Raw genomic sequence first — 12,566 nt, 5'->3', positions numbered from 1 at the left:
TTATCTTTTAATAAGAAGAACTGAATCATAGAGAATTAGGGCTGGAAGGGACCTCAGGAGGTCATCTACCCCAACACCCTGCTCAAAGCGGGACCATCCCCAACTAGATCATCCCAGCCAAGGTTTTGTCTAGCCAGGTCTTAAAAACCTCCAAGGATGGAGATTCTACAACCTCGCTAGGTAACCTGTTCCAGTGTTTCATTATTCTCCTAGTGAGAACGTTTTTCCTCATATGTAACTGAAACTTCCCTTGCTGCAACTTGAGACCATTGCTCCTTGTTCTATCATCTGCCACCACTGAGAACCATCTAGCTCCATCCACTTTGTAACCACCCTTCAGGTAGTTGAAGGCTGCTATTAAATCTCCCCTCAGTCTTCTCTTCTCCAGACTAAACAAGCTCAGTTCCCTCAGCCTCTCCTCGTAAGTCATGTGTCCCAGTCCCCTAACCATTTTTGTTGCCCTCCATTGGACTCTCTCCAATGTATCTACATCCTTTGTATAGCGGGGGCCCCAAAACTGGACACAGTGCTCCTACTAATGCAGCCCAGTATATTGTTAGCCTTCTTTGAAACAAGAGAGCATTGTTGAGTCATATTCAGCTTATTGTCCAGTGTAACTCCCAGGTCCTTTTCTGTAGAGTTGCTGATTAGCCAGTCAGTCCCCACTCTGTACTGGTGCATGGGATTGTTCCACTATAAGTGCAAGACTTTGCACTTGTCCTTATTGAACATCATGCCATTTCATTTGGTCCAGTTTACCAATTTGTCTAGGTCACTCTGAATCCTAGCCCTAACCTCTAGTGTATCCATTACTCCACCCAGCTTGATGTCGTTCATAAATTTGCTGAGGGCAGACTCCTTCCCATCTTTCAGATCATTGATGAAAAGTTAAGACATTTGGGGTCAGGCCCCATTTACCCCTTATAGATATTAGTGGTGCATATACAGCAATGTAATCGCAGTTTTTAGCACTTGGGCATGGTTTGGGATTCTGTCACTGCCCCCTTATCAAGTGTAGATATCATATGTATAATCACGTGTAGATGGTATGTTTTTGCTGAATAAGTATTGTAAGATGGGAATATATAATCACTTGCTACCAGTACTGATAATTTTCAAGGGGCCTATGCCAAGCTTCAAAGTGGGGCTAAAGCAGAAAGCCCCAAAAGCGTGTTTCTAAGTGAATGTAGGATGAACCTTTGCAGACATGACACATAGCAAAGGAAAGAAAAGAGTTAACACATTCAGCTGAAACAGAGCAGAATAAACAGAGCACCAGGCTTGAATGGAGACATTATAAAAAAGAAGATCTTAAACTGGATAACCTAACATCTTATCACATATATTTAGCTTATAGCAATGATTAGTGTAAGCAAATGTATTGGATATAGCTTTATAGCAGATATTTGTGTTAAGCTTCTTAGAAAGCTTAAATGAGTTGAAGAGAAAATAAGACAGCATTGAGCAGCATTCTATGATGGTGAAGGGAAAGAGATAAGAAATCCTCCCTCTTAGAAGTAACCTTCACAAGAACATAAACTCAGAGTAATGACACCTTGAATAAAACCAATCCAAGACCAATTACGAGAGTATTAGAATAAGCCATCTGTAGAGTATAGACACTGGAGGAAAAATGAGGGAAATGTCACAAATTCAAGAAAACATACTTCCAATCTGTGTTCTACTTTTTTTTTCTACCTCTATGACTCCCAGCTGGTGAGGATTTGTATTTTGTGGGTAGATAGATGGGCATCAGAATAAGTGTGCTTTCTTCTGCTTTTAGAGTCTGACAAGAAAAGGTCAGACTGCAAATTTATCTCTTGCCTCTTTTCTGACTGGGTGGTGATCATTAAAAGGAATTGTAGCTGTACCTTAATTCTATGTCTTAGCTTGCAAAAGAGGTCTTGCAAAAGAGGACAGGCTGCAGTCTTCTTTCCAGAGGCCAAACAGTAATGAGTCTTTGGTTGGTGGCAGTGGCAGTGATCCCTCATGGGTAAGCGAATACACTGGGCGAGGATGATCACTCCCCTGAGTCAAGTAAAGGATTGTAAATGCATCTGTTGATGGCTAAGAAGGCCAATGTTGAATAATCAGTGCTTCCATACTGGTGCTGTTAGATCCTCCCACAGTCTTCGGTAACAGTGAGTTGTAACAGAAAATGCTAAATCCAACCTACAGTTACACACATTCAACCCAATTGATTTCCTATCAAAGGATATTAGTTTCTGTTCATTTGCTTTCCTTTCTAGCCTAGGACATAGTCCAATTCCAAGGATCATCTAGGCCAGGGGTGGGCAATTATTTGGGCTGGAGGGGCACTTAGGGAGTTTTAGTGAGCTGCTGTGGTCTGAGTCAGCACCGCCCTGCCCCCAGCCTGCAACAGCTCACCAAAACTCCCTAAGTGGTTCTGCCTGGGGCCCAGCCCCATGCTGTCACCTATGGAGACCAGCCTGAGACCCACATGGGCAGGGCACACTCGGCCGGGCAGATGGGATGGGGTCATAGGCAGGTGGGAAGCTACATCTGGAAGCAGGATGGGCAGGCGGAGTTAGGGCCGGCGGTGGGATTGTGGCCCAGTGACAGTGTGGAGCCAGGAGCTGGGCTCAGGGCAGAGCTGTGATCTACTCCCCACACACCCCTGCCTGCAAACCAAGCACCTGTTGCAAGGAAGTACAGGCAGCAGATTGCAGTTCTGCCCTTGGCCCCAGCCCCCCACTGTCACCACCCCATGATCCCAGTCCTGCCCTTGGCCCCAGCCCTTGGCCCATGCACCCAATTGGCTCCCAAACGCCACTTTCCACCCACCCGTGTCTCCATCCCATCCACCCAGTAGAACACACTCTGCCTGTATGGGTCCTGGGCCAGTGCCCATGGAGACCCCACCCACCTGCTCTCTCCAGTGCTCCTGGCAGTAGGTGTAGGGTGGATGGGCCGGGGTGCCCAGGCAGCAGTGCTGGATCTGGCAGTGTTGGCAAAGACTGGCAGTGGCAGCTGCAAGGAGCTGCCACTGTGGGGGCTGCTAGGAGTCCAGCTGCTGTATAGCCTCAGCCCTACTCTGCACCTGGGGGCTGCAGGACTGGCTATACATACCACAGCCTGGTCTGCCTCCCACACCTGGGCTCAGTGGGCTAGAGGGACCTGCTGCAGGCCAGATAAAATACCTTGGTGGGCTGGATCCAATTCATGGGTTGTATTTTGCCCATGCCTGATCTAGGCATAACTTACAAACCCAATTCCCTACTGCTGCTGCAATGGCTTAGTCATTGATCGTGCACTTTTCTCTCCTGCTTTCTTCCTGTAGCACACTGTGTCTTGGTTTGGTTTGGTTTTAATACTGTGGCTTTATACTGTGGTGTGTAAGAAGCACTAGTACAGGTATTCTTGTGGACATTTTTGGACAAATGGCTGCTTGTGAACGCAGGAAACTGGGCTTAGTAGTTCAAGAGGTCCCTTCCTGTGTTCTACAAATTGAAGCAGTAACATGCCCAAACCAATATCACATTATTAGTGAGGGCCTGTGAAAATGAAATGGTGCAATATTAGTATACAAGTGATGATGCAGTAAGCCTCTGATCATGTTCAGTGAAAGCTAAATGTTTCCAGATACCTGCTTGAGTGCAGACTATGTGATGGACTCATGCTGTTCATAAAACTGCTCTGCTAAGTTGCTGGACCATGTCATATGCTGTCATACATATACAGTTGGAAGGTCGACCTGCATCTCATTACATATATTTATTGCCTTTTCTTCCCAGTACAATGTCTACTGGCTACCAAGCGTGCTGCAGCTTTAATGACCGTGCTGTCATCTATCACAGGCCTTTTTGGCCATGGAATTTTGTTTCTTACACATCTTGCCACTGCTGGCTGCCCACACATTGCTGCCTGTCTATCCATGGACCTAATGGGAATCAAGGACACAGTGTCCGATCAGTCTTCAAGCATAAGAGAATGAGTCATATGAGTCATTCAGCTGCAGGTAAGGGAGATTCTTCCTGCGTGATGATCTCTGCAACAACCTCTGGCCAACCAGAAAGGAAGCTAAATAGAGCAAGTACAGAGACCCATTTTGGAAAAAGTGGATCATGGGTTTTTGTGCTTAATTTGAGACAGAGGGGCCTGGTTTTCAGGAAATGAGTATTCAGCATGATCTGAAAACCAGGGCTTTTAAAGGTTTCTCATGTTGAGACCCTGAAATAAAGGAATCCTACATTACTAATCGCTTTTGAAAAGTTAGGACTAGTCTGAATCTTGCTTCTCATCTGATACTATCAAGGCAGAAGATCAGGCAAGAAGCAAGATCCGGAGTTGTATCAGGGGCCTAAGGTGTCAAAGCTAAGTGTCAGACAAGATCAGGAGTCATAGTCTGGACTCAGGGTCATGTGAAGTTGAGCTGACTGCTGCTGCTTCCTGCAGTCCTCATAAGTGGCTGAGCAGCTTCAAGCTTTGTGTGTGGTATAGAGCAATGGGAATTAAGGATGGGATAACCCACTGTGCCACAGGTGCATGGGGATGAATCATTCTGCTGCAGGTGAGGGACAGGTATTCAGGTATTTTGATGGGTAAGCCCTCACTTGTAGGGTAAGAGTGAGTTATTACAACAAAGCGCACAAGCCCAGGTCAGTCATATCAGGTCTGAATGTTGAGTGCATCTCCGAGGGCCCTATAGTCAGGCCCCTCAGTCTCTCTCTCTCTCTGAAAGGCTGCAAGTGAAGGTTTGTTGTTCCCATCTGCTGTTTGATTGCAGGGTCATAACCATGGAGCAGTTGTTCCTGACAGACTGGAAAAGTGTTAAGTTATGTGACAAAGGCTGAAAAAAAATCCCTGTCCTTGGTTTGTCAAGCAGCTAAGGCAGCAAGCACTGCACAAAAGGACGTGTGTGCCTCCCAGTTAATGTCACTTTCACAGCTTCCATAGGTCACGGCACAAACCAGACTGTTGGCTCCAAAGTGAGATGCACAGACCAGACCCCTCCCTGAACAATGCCACCAGCCCAGAAAGCTTTTGGAAAGTCCTTGGTAGAAACAGAGCACTATAGAATCATACCAGTCCCCCCAGAACAAGGATTCTAGTGTCTGCCTTGCAGCATGAAAGGGAAATAATAAAATACAAGTACAACTAATGGTACATCAGTCTTAATTGTCTCATTGCAATGGGGGATAAAAACTCTAAGTCTGGAAAAGCTGTTTGCTTTAAAAGATGGCAGTCCACCTATCTCTAGCAACCCAGGCCATAAAACATTCCACTTCTAACCAATTGAATACTAAGACTTCAGTCCTGATCCATGGAACATCTAACTGACACCAGCAAGCAACCCATGCTCTTCACAGGCATGACAGTCTACAACTAGTAAGACCCCCTGGATCAGTGGAGGTATTAGCAAAAGAATGGTGGGCAATGAGGGCAGCATTCTTGGCACCCAGGTTGCTTTCTCTTCAAGCACTGCTTCTGTTTTCCTTGCTTTGAACCTCTCAGAGACCAAAGACTGGGCAATCTGGACCAGTGGCTGGAGTAGCATTGAAATCTGGGAGTCTGAACCAAAATCTAAATCTAAAAAACAAATTAAAGTCTGAAACTGCTGACCTGAGTCAGAAAATTGTGAGGAAGCAGAAGGGTGAGGCTGAATAAAGGGCAAGGCTAGAGCAGAAGTCATGGCTGGGGGAACCAGAGGCCAAGCTGGACAGGAACTGAGGCAGGATCTGGAAGCAAGATTTGGCCTCAGCTTGGCCACTCAAGGCCTAAAGGAGAGGCAATGATCAGACATTTGCCAGCCGTCATCTCAGTCCTTTTATGACTTACTGAGGAAGTGGTGGGGTCATTCAAGTTCAGGGTTTTCTGTGGGATGTAGTTTAGCCCAGTTATGTGAAGCTGAGGGCATGATTATGCCGATAAGCTAACTCCCAGAAACTTGCTCCTCACAAAATCATATCAATGCAGATGATAGCTGGAATATAAAGATGTATTTATGACATGAGGTCAAACAACCAGCAAATAAGTGTGGTTTGATGGCAGGCAATGTGTGAATATTTAAATTAGGGTATGCTCTGACATCACTAATTTTTGTTCCCTTGCTGGCAAGGTATGTGCTATAAGCATTTCTGGTTTGCTTTGCACAAGTAATGCAGGCATGATGACTGCCATTTTGCCCAATACATGAGTGACTTAGAGAGCTAAAAGCCTGAGCTGCTACAGCTTTGAGATAAAGTGCTTTTACCCAGGCACCTGTAATACATACTGCTTACCTGAGCAGTATTCGCACTGGTCTTCACTTTTGGGGCATGCTTTTCTTCAAGGTCTGTGTTCTCCTCATATGTAGTTTCTTTTCATAACTTTCATACAGAACCCACCAGGCAGCCATTGCTCTACCCACAATGCTGGCTGTATTGTCATTGCGGGGCAGAAGGCACCACCTGCTTTAAACCCTCCAAATGCATGCTGCACCATCTCCCTACTCACACTAAACCTGGGGCTGGAGATGCCTGGAGATGCCAAATCTCTGGGTCTTGTGTAGTCCAAGGACAGCTTCAACCACTGTGGGGCAGCAATGGCTGTTTCATTAGCAAGGCAGTACTATAGAAGGGAAATCCTTATTGAGCACATGAAAGGCCTGCATTTACATGGTAACCACCTGGCCCCTTAGGTTTCTTGATGTCTCGCCACTTCAGTTCCCTCTTGACACCTGACCCTTGTTCTCCAGTTCCACTTGTCCTACTACTAGGATGGCCATCATAGAGGACAGTTCAGTTGTCCTATGTCCTCTATTGATGCAGAGGTAAGAGACAGGGGCCTGGATAGTCCTGGGATTAGGGGGGCATGTGCATACACCTTCAGGAGGCCTTAAATGCCTATGCACTAATGCTTGTATTATAGGGAATAAGCAGGAGGAACTTGTCCTCCTGCTAGCTAACACAAATTCAGACATAGTGGGGCTCACCGAAAAGTGGTGGGATCCAGCGCATGACTGGGCGGTGAACATCAAGGGCTATAGGCTGTACAGGAGGGACAGGACAAGGAGAAAAGGTGGGGGTATGGTGCTCTATGTCAAAGAATAATTCACATCCTCAACAAGCAGCACTGGGTCAGAGGAGGGGCACATTGAAGTGCTCTGGGTCAGAATACAAGGAGGTTGGGGGGGAAAGGGACTTAATGGTGGGGGTCTACTACAGGCCACCCAACCAAGGAGAAGAGCTAGACCAGGAATTCTCAGGTCAGCTTACAGAGGCAGTTAAGTCAAAGGACGTGGTCATCATGGGTGACCCAAACTATCCGGACAACTGCTGGGAACCCGTAGGTTCCTAGCCATGTTACAGGACCTCCATCTAACCCAGGAGGTGCACAGTCCCACCGGGGGAGATGCCTTGTTGGACCTGGTCCTGGCCACAAGCGATGACCTGATGAGGGGACTGCAGGTTCTCAACCACCTGGGTGACAGCAATCATCACCTGCTGGAATTCACCATCCAGCGCAGGGTGGCAAAGGCCTGCAGCAGGACAGAAGCCCTGGATTTCAGGAGGGCAAATTTCACTGAGCTAAGGAGACTAATCGGGGAGGCACTGAGGTCCCGGAGGGGTGGGGAGTTGGGAGTCCAAGAAGAGTGGTTGTTCCTTAAGGAGACGATCCTCCAAGCCCAAAGGGAGGTAATCCCAACCTGGATCAAAGGGGGCAAGAGTGCTCAAAAGCCCCCATGGATCACTAAAAGCATCTGGGAACATCTCCTAGCTAAAAAGGAGGTGTACACCCAATGGAAGGGAGGGGCCATCACCAGGGCTGTTAGGAAGGCCAAGGTGGAGATGGAACTGGGACTAGCTACTCAGATCAAGAAGTCCTTTTTTAAATACATAGTGGGTAAAAAGAAGGTACCGGGTAACGTGGGGCCTCTGCAGGACACGCTAGGAAATCTGGTGGTCACACCAGAAGACAAAGCTAACTTATTTAACAATTTCTTTGCCTCCGTTTTTCTGAGCAGGGATCAGGTCATCCTCCCCCAGTGGGATCCCCGATGGTCCCAGGGGAAGCACAGCCAGGCCCAGGGTCAGAGAGAACCTCGTTAGGGAAATTCTGGTGGGACTGGATGTGTTCAAATCAGCAGGTCCTGATGATCTCCACTCCAAAGTGCTGAGGGAATTAGCAGAGGTCATCGCAGGACTCCTGGCACAGCTTTATGAGCACTTGTGGTGCTCTGGCAAGGTGCCAGAGGACTGGAAAAGGGCCAATGAGGTTCCCATTTTCAAAAAAGAGAGGAAGAAGGACCCAGGAAATTATAGGCCAGTTAGTCTTACCTTGGTCTTGGGGAAGCTCTTTGAGAAAATTATCCAGGTACACATCTGCGAGGGGCAAGCAGGGGAGTGAATGCTTAGGGGCAACTAACATGGGTTCCTTAGAGGCAGGTCCTGTTAGACCAACCTGGTGGCCTTCTATGACTAGGTCACAAAATCCTTGGACACAGGTGTTGTAGTGGAAGGCCTTTGACACTGTCTCTTACCCCATTCTCATTAAAAAATTAGGCGACTGTGGTGTCAACGCCTACACAGTCAGATGGGTCGCTAACTGGCTGGAGGGCTACACCCAGAGAGTGGTGGTGGATGGGTCATTTTCGACCTGGAGGGATGTGGGCAGTGGGGTCCCCCAGGCTCGGTCCTTGGGCCCGCACTGTTCAACATCTTCATCAGTGACTTGGGGGTGAAAAGTGCCTTGCTCAAATTTGCAGATGACACTAAGATGTGGGGAGAAGTGGGCACACTAGAAGGGAGGGACAGGCTGCAATCAGACCTAGACAGGTTACAGGGGTGGGAGGATGAGAACAAGATGGGATTCAACACTGACAAGTGCAAGGTATTGCACCTAGGGAGGAAGAACCAGCAGCATACCTACAGGCTGGGAAACTCCCTTCTCATCAGTGCAGAGGCAGAAAAGGATCTTGGAGTCATTATAGACTCCAAGGTGAACATAGGCCGCCAATGTGGGGACGCAGTCAGGAAAGCTAACTGCACTTTGTCGTGCATCCACAGATGCATCTCAAGCAGGTCCAAGGAGATGATCCTCCCCCTCTATGTGGCACTGGTCAGGCCGCAGCTGGAGTACTGCATCCAGTTCTGGGCGCCACACTTCAAGAAGGATGTGGACAACATGGAGGGGGCCACTCGCATGATCCGGGAGCAGCAGGGCAGGCCCTATGAGGAGAGGCTACGGGACCTGAACCTGTTCAGCCTCCACAAGAGAAACCTGAGAGGGGATCTGGTGGCCATCTATAAATTGGCCAAGGGGGACCAGCAAGCAACGGGAGAGTCCCTGTTCCCTCAAGCACTACCAGGAGTAACAAGGAATAATGGCCATAAATTGACAGAGAGTAGGTTCAGGCTGGACATCAGGAAGTGCTACTTCACTATCAGGATGGCTAGGATCTGGAACCAACTTCCAAGGGAAGTGGTGCTGGCTGCAACCCTGGGGGTCTTCAAAAGGAGGCTAGATAGACACCTTGCTGGGGTCATTTGACTCCAGTACTCTTTCCTGCCGTGGCAGGGGGTTGGACTTGATGATCTGCTCAGGTCGCTTCCGACCCTACAAACTATGAAACTATGATACGAAACCCAATGCCTTTATGTTCTCTATTTTTTCTTGAAGAGAAAAATAGAGGACATAAAGGTGTTGGGTTTTGTATCCATAGAGGACAGAGTAGGAGATAACCAGAATGTCCTCTGTGATGGCTACCCTCCCTCCTACAGTGGCTGTTGCAGGTTGAAAATCTCTATGGGGAAGACCACCACTTTAATATCACTGTTGTGGGATGAGAAGCATAATTTCCTCCTGAATTATCCAAACACTCAAAAAATTTCCTCCGAGTAGGTTTATACAACATGGTGGTAAATACACCTGAACTCAACTCCACTGCTACTTTGAATGTTACTGGCTCTAATAGAGCTGCACCTGTGCTTCATTACAGGTCCTACATTTGCCAGTTTAGAGGCAGCCAGGACAAAAGGATATGTGGAGTAAGACAGAGAAAAATTTCAAAGTACCTTTTCTGGTTACAACTGCCTGTTAAGTCCTAAGGAGCAAAGACAGAAACATAAGACTCAGTGCTGTTCTCACAGACATCAGTAGCAAATCTCCTCTAAACAGGGTCAGTGCCATGGAAATGCTCCTCCTCAGAAGTAGGTCATAGGAGCGATGAAGATAAAGGGCAAATACAAGGGCAATCTGGAGAACCCATGTGGTGGTTTAGCCCTTAGAACAGCTTCAGAAGGGATTCAGAGCAGGGCATTTCAGGCTAATCTACATGTCCCCTCAAGGGACCTGAAGTATTAACACTCTACATCTGCTCCTAAAGTAGGACCCCACCTTGTTAAGAGGGGGATGCATTAATAGGCATTCTCAGCTCATTAATCAGTTTGTAATGAGTATTCTTGAGTATACTATGAAGGCAGCATTTTCCAACAAACTGCGTACTTGGACATGCTTCCAAGAGATTTCACCAAGGTTTTGCCTACCCTGGGAATTTGCTCCAGTTCCAAACATGGATAACTAGCCCCCAAAATAAAATCACAGCCTTCCTTGTGTATTTCTAGGATTTGCAAAGGTCCAGCAACCAAGAAGCTGGGCACTGGGCAGGTTCCCAGTGTAGAGTAGGCCTTGTCACCTTTCAGCATCTGAGACCTGATCCACTCTGAGAGGTTATAGGGCCTTGTTACACGTTACACTGAGCTTCAAAAAAAAGTTGACTGGTCAGTGGCGATGCATAGAGGGTGCATGGGGGTGCACCTGCATCCCCTGAGAGCGCCGGTGCACCCCCTGGCCAGCTGCGCTCGCCACTTGGCAACAGGCAGGGGGGTCAGGCGAGAGCACCGGTGTCCCTACTGCAAGTGCCAGCTGGGGATTGGAGCATTATGGTGCTCTCAGAAGCAGCCACAGCCACTTCTGGAAGAGGCCGCAGTGATCGGCTGTCTCAGCGAGATCGGTGGAGGGGGACCCACCCATCACTGCCTTGTCAGGGAGGGCACATGCCCCGCCGATTAAGGCAGCGCCAATCACCCATGTGATTGGTATTAGTCCTAGGTTAAGTTTGGAGCAGTCACATGTTCAGGCCTGGAGGAGCCTGGAGGACTGAAAGGTAAGACTCTCCCCTCTCCCATTCTGTCCCCCCTCTTCCCCCTTCCCCCACACTGCCACCTTGGAGGATAAGAGCAGCAGTGGAGGCAGCAGCCGGGCAGGCAGGTTGACTGCTCCCAGCCTGCTCCCTGGGGCCGACAACACAGGCAGCCACAAGTAAGTGGGGCAGGGGGGCAGTGAGCAGGGATCTGAAGTGCTGGGGAGACTGGGGATGGGGGCAGCGGGCCTGATTCAGGACAACCAGGGGACGGGAGGGTTCTATAAAGAGGCTATACCTTAGTGGAATATGAGCTAGGTAACACAGATCAGAGGTAATCCTGCTCTGGAATGATGTAACTTTATGCTGCATAATGAGTGCTTAAAAACTAGTTTCAGTGTTAATGTGCAGACAACCCAGATATTAAGAACTCCAGGAGCCCCCCAAAATTATGATGGAATAAAATCCTTAGATCCCCTTTAGTAGATGTAAAAAGGGTCTGGCATCCACACAAATTGAATACAATTTCCCTTTCCTTTCTCAGACTCAAGCTCCACATCCACCTGCCGATAGAAATCGTAGGAGTGCTTGATTGGACTACACAGCAACCTGGAGCCATGACTACCCTGATTCTATTGGATGCATCACTGTTGTTATGGAAATAGCAGTATGGGTCACCATACTTCCCTTCTTCCTAGTTTCAGTTTGAGGACCTAATGGTCTCTCTGTTGGCACCATGGACATAATAACACTTCCCTACCCCACAGAGGCGTTGCAAAAAAACCCAAAAACATATTAACTTTCAAGACTCCTGTACTCAGATAGCATGGGCCATGTAAGCACTAAAGGCAGATAGGTCAAATTTAAGACACTTTCCTGCTATCCAGCCCAAGTTTTCCCATTCTTAATTTCATCTGATTATTCCCGCTATTCTGTGATCTCACTTCTATGAACCACAATAAGTGACCCCTCTCACATAGCGTCTTGTTTTCAATACACATAAAATAGCCATGGTATGTTATTGCATCCCTTCTTTACCACCTCTTTGCCAAGCTCTGCAGTCTTTTTAACCATTCCACGAAAAAGAGCTCCTCCAGCCCCTTAATTAGCCTTGTTTCATTCTTTGTACACCCCTCCATAACTTTCTGGAGATGTAGTGTCCAAAAACAAAGGCATTATTTATTCCATGTGCAATCATCAATAGAGAGAAATGCAGTCATACTAGGAGCCAGAGAGGGAAACCATATTTTCTTGGAATGCAACTCAGATAGACAAATCACAGTTAGTCCACATGCCACTCTACAGGTGCACCCCCACTAGTGGGAACTTGTGTTTCCCTGGGGACAAACTGCCCCGGGTGAAGTAGAGGAGGCTGGACCCAGCACCCAACCTGGCCTGAATATACTTACTGGGTCCTGAGGGCCTCCAGGGGCTGCAGCCACAGTGATCTGGCAGCACAAAGCCTGGCTGGCAGCCAGAGCAT

Source organism: Crocodylus siamensis, chromosome 5, assembly GCF_052110815.1.
Source record: "Crocodylus siamensis isolate JL-2025a chromosome 5, ASM5211081v1, whole genome shotgun sequence".
In the NCBI taxonomy this organism is placed as follows: Eukaryota; Metazoa; Chordata; order Crocodylia; family Crocodylidae; genus Crocodylus; species Crocodylus siamensis.
Note: the sequence above shows the minus strand (reverse complement) of the source record.